The sequence below is a fragment of the Macaca mulatta genome, chromosome 8 (assembly GCF_049350105.2).
Source record: "Macaca mulatta isolate MMU2019108-1 chromosome 8, T2T-MMU8v2.0, whole genome shotgun sequence".
In the NCBI taxonomy this organism is placed as follows: Eukaryota; Metazoa; Chordata; class Mammalia; order Primates; family Cercopithecidae; genus Macaca; species Macaca mulatta.
In genome coordinates this window covers 99891756-99896209 of record NC_133413.1, presented here as the reverse complement: position 1 = coordinate 99896209, position 4454 = coordinate 99891756, and the positions used below count along the sequence as shown (strand labels likewise).

Sequence of the window (4454 nt, the reverse complement as noted above, 5' to 3'; positions counted from 1 at the left end):
TCTGACAAGTGCATACAAGCTTTTATAGCAATTCAAAACTATTAGGGCTATTTCCTCTGACTTGCATCAAGCTGAATAAACACACTCTGTTCAAGTGGAAACTTGTTATGCTGCCTTTCTCTGCCTTTCAAAGTAATCAAAGCAGGGTTCTTGAAGCCTGAGTATCTCACCTGTGCCTCCTAATGGCTCATTTATTTTGTTTATCCTGCTTTTGGGAAAATCAGAGGTAGCTTGACATTTGCATTGCTAATAAATGGCTTTCACATTGCATTGGTACTTCATGTGGTTCAGATTGGCAACTTGCATTTGAACAGGGCCATCTGGTCAGTGCTGTTAGGAATACCTATTTTCAGAGTCATATTTTAGCATAAGGGATATATACATATGATATCTTTGTACTCACTATAGAATTTCCTTCTCCATTTTAAGTTCTTATGTTACCAGGTCTACAGGACAATGTATTTGCATTTTGCATTGCTGGGTTAGGCATTCTGTAACAGTAGGCAGCTAGTCAGACATGAGCAGGGCAGGAGACGCCCCCCGCCACCACAAAACCAGGAATGTCAGATGACCATCAGGTGGTTGCTAACTGTCTCTCTAAGATGATAATTGTACCTGGAAGCAGATTCTGCACTCCTCAAATTTCCACTTGGTTTGGCCTGCCTGCCTCCACTCTTACCTTCAACATGTCCATCAGAGTGACCCAGAAGTCCTACAAGGTGTCCATCTCTGGCCTCCAGGTTTTCAGCAGCTACTCCTACATGTGTGAACCAGGAACAACTCCTTGAACTTCTCCCAAATGGGTAGTAGCGGCAGTTTCTAGGGTGGGTAGGGAACTGGCATGGGTCTGGGTGGAGACTATGGTGGGGCCAGTGACATTGGGGGGCCTCATAGCCATCGTGGTGAACCAGAGCCTACTGAGTCCCCTTAAGCCAAAGGTAGACTGCAACATCCAGGCCATGTACACCCAGGAGAAGGGGCAGATCAACATCCTCAACAAGTTTGCCTCCTTCATCAACAAGGTATACTGCTGGAGCAGCAGCAGAAGATGCTGAAGACCAGTTGAGCCTCCTGCAATAGCAGAAGACAGCCCAGAGCTACATGGACAACATGCTTGAGAGCTATATCAACAACCTTTGGAGGCAGTGGGACACTCTGGACCAAGAGAAGCTGAAGCTGGAGACAGAGCTTGGCAACATGCAGGGGTTGCTGAAGGCCTTGAATAATAAGTACGAGGGTGACAATAAACATAGAGAAATTTAGAATGAATTTGTCCTCATCAAGAAGGATGTGGATGAAACTTGCATAAACAAGGTAGAGCAAGAATCTCTCCTGGAAGCGATGACTGATGAGATCAACTTCCTCAAGCAGATGTATAAAGAGGGTATCTGTGAGCTGCATTCCCAGATCTCAGGGATATCTGTGGTCCTGTCTATGGACAACAGCCACTCCCTGGAAATGGACAGCATCATTACTGACGTCAAGACCCAGTATGAGGACATTGTCAACCACAACCTGGCCAAGGCTGAGCACATGTACCAGATCAAGTATGAGGAGCTGCAGATGCTGGCTGGGAAGCATGGGGATGAGCTGTGTCACACAAAGATGGACATCACTGAGATGAACTGTAATATTGTTAGTGGTAGGAGGCAGACAAATCCTAGGAAGACAGGGGCTGGTCCCTGGTGAAACCCAAGTTTCAAGCTGAAGGCAGTTTAAAGCCTAACTATAAGTCCCTGGTAAATCCACAGACCAGATTGAGAACCTTTTCCCATTTGGCATGCTTTCTTCTGTTTGATCCCTACCCTTCACCTATTTTACATATAGCTACTCTTCCCTAATTGGTTTTTTACACTGTTGTACCCACCTTCAAGTGCCACTTTGTTTTAGCATTTTTTGCACACTCACAAGCCAATCATCATGCACTCCCCCATTCTGAGCTCATAAAAGCTCTGGACCCAGCCACACTGGGAGAGAGACCACCTGACTTCTGGTGGGGGACCACCCTGCATCTCCTCTCCACTAAGAGCTGTTTTGTCGCTTACTAAAACTCTTCTCCACCCTCTTCACTTTTCAGTTTTCAGCATAACCTCATTCTTCTTGGATGTGGGACAAGAACTTGGGACTCACTGAATGTGCATAGAAAGAAGGCTGTAACACTGTGGCCCTCTGCCCTCTGCTGGTGGAGGGCAGCCACCCCACACAATGGGAAACAGCAATGGGTTTAAGCCAGTCCCAGAGCCATGGGAGGAAGCTATTAGTATGCTGTAATACCCCATCTAGGGTTTTGGGATCACAGGCACCCTGGTTTGGGTGCCATTGCATTCCCCTCATCTGGACACCAGAGTCTACCATAGGAGTTGTTTGTGACACACCTGGTCCAGCTGCAAGTCCTGCATGGAGCCTGCTCCTGTGCTGGTGCTTGGAGCAGCTGGCCAGACCCTGCATTCTTGCTCACACACTCCCTCCTGCCAGAGACTGAGTACACAGTCTCAGTGGCCATGGGATCCATGCCAGCATGCAAGCCAGGCATGGCCTGGTTGGCTGAGTAGACAGGGTGTGTGTCTCCTGTGGTGAGCCCATGCCCCAGCAGGGGCATCACCATCCAGAAGTCTCTGATTGGCAAAGTGGCTGAGAAAAATCCTGTATCAACATCAGTGGGCTCCAAGCTGAGACTGAGGGCCTCAAAGTCCAAGGGGCTTCCCTGGAAGCTGTCATCACGGATGCTATGCAGCATGTGGAGCTGGCTGTTAAGGCCACCAAGCTGTTGGAGCTGGAGGCCATCCTGCAGTGAGCCAAGCAGAACATGGTGCGACAGCTGCATGAGCACCAGGAGATGATGAATGTCAAGCTGGCCCTGGACATTGCGATTGCCACCTACAGGTAGCTGCTGGAGGGAGAGGAGAACCAGCTGAAGTCTGGGATGCAGAACATGAGTATCCATACGAAGATCACCAGTGTCTGCTCAGGTGGGCTGAACTTGGCTTACAGAGGCCTCACAAGCCCTGGCCTTACCTATGGCCTGGGCTCCAGCTTTGGCTCTGGCATGGGCTCCAACTTCTTCAGGAGTACCAGCTCCTGTAGGACTGTGGTTATGAAGATTGAGACCCACGATGGGAAGCTGGCCTCTGAGTCATCTGATCTCCTGCCCAAGAGAATGGCCATGGCAGCCCCTCCCAGCCTACCCCATCCTGTGGCTGCCCCATGGCCTGTGGCAGAGGCTCTTGTTCAGTGGAGCAGAGGGAACAGGAGACCCACCTGAGGCAGACACTGGTGGTCACTCCCGCCATGAGTGGGTTGAGGGCTAAGGTCTTCACTGTTGTCAGCCCTAGCCTTCGGCCTACCCATCAGGGGAGTTCACTGCCTGGGGTACCCTTCGCCCATGCCTCCATCTATAAAACAGTTTTGTTTTTGTTTTTTTCCAAATAAAGCCTCGGCTAGCTCTGCCAAAAATAAATAAAATAAAATAAAAACAATTTGTCTCAGCCAGTGCCAGGGAAAGGCAGTCTCTTGATAGATAATAACATCTGAAATGTTTTCAGCAGCTTCCTAATAAGATCTCAGGAGTTGGGCAAGTAGACTCCAGCATGGTCACTAAAAGGCAAATAGTGGAGTTTAACTGGTATGTGACCTTCTAGGAACGTTCAACTGGTAGGGAAAGAATGCCTCTTGTGAGAATGCATACAACTCCAGTAAACATACTGTATATTAATTTATTAGCTATTTTCCCTGTCTTTAGGCTTTCCCTTTTCCATCATCATGCAAATCTATGCTTCCCAATAAGTTTTACTTCATGCCCCATGTAGAAAATAAACTTGCAAAGACACTGGGATAAACAAATAATTCTGCTCATATTTGAAGCCCTCTCATCTGGAAGGCTTTATTCTTTCTGGGAACTGAGGGGAAATATCTATTTCAAAGCAATTGAAACCCTTGCAGGCAAAATAGCTTGCTGCTGTTATGTTGATTTGGGAAGCTTTGCTATAAACTAATACCAAGTTAATTTAATTACATTTCCACTGTATATATTTTAAAATCCTACATTGAATTCCCATTGCTAAAAGAATAAAGTTCAGAGTTGTCATTTTACTTTTTTCTAATTTTATTTTATTTTAAAAATTGTCACATAATAATTCTACACATTTGTGGGGTATGTAATAATGTTTCAATACATATAATGTATAGTGATCAGATCAGGGTAATTAAGATATCCATCATCTCACACATTCAGCATTTCTTTGTGATGGAAACATTTCATATCCTCCCGTCTATCTGAAAGTATATGTTATTAACTATAGTCATCCTACAGTGCTATAAAATACTACAACTTATTTATCCTATCTGGCTGTAATTTTGTATTATTTAACAAATCTCTCCCAATAACCTCCTTCTCACTCCCCTTCCCAGCCTCTAGTATCCTGTTCTACTTTTTACTTCTATAAGATCAACTTTTT

The 4454-nt window shown here is 46.0% G+C and overlaps 1 pseudogene; it reads left to right on the top strand.

Moving 5' to 3' along the window:
* The first annotated feature begins 647 nt into the window (after positions 1–647).
* LOC144330621 (keratin, type II cytoskeletal 8-like) lies at positions 648–3536 on the top strand (annotated as a pseudogene).
* Positions 3537–4454: the final 918 nt, after the last annotated feature.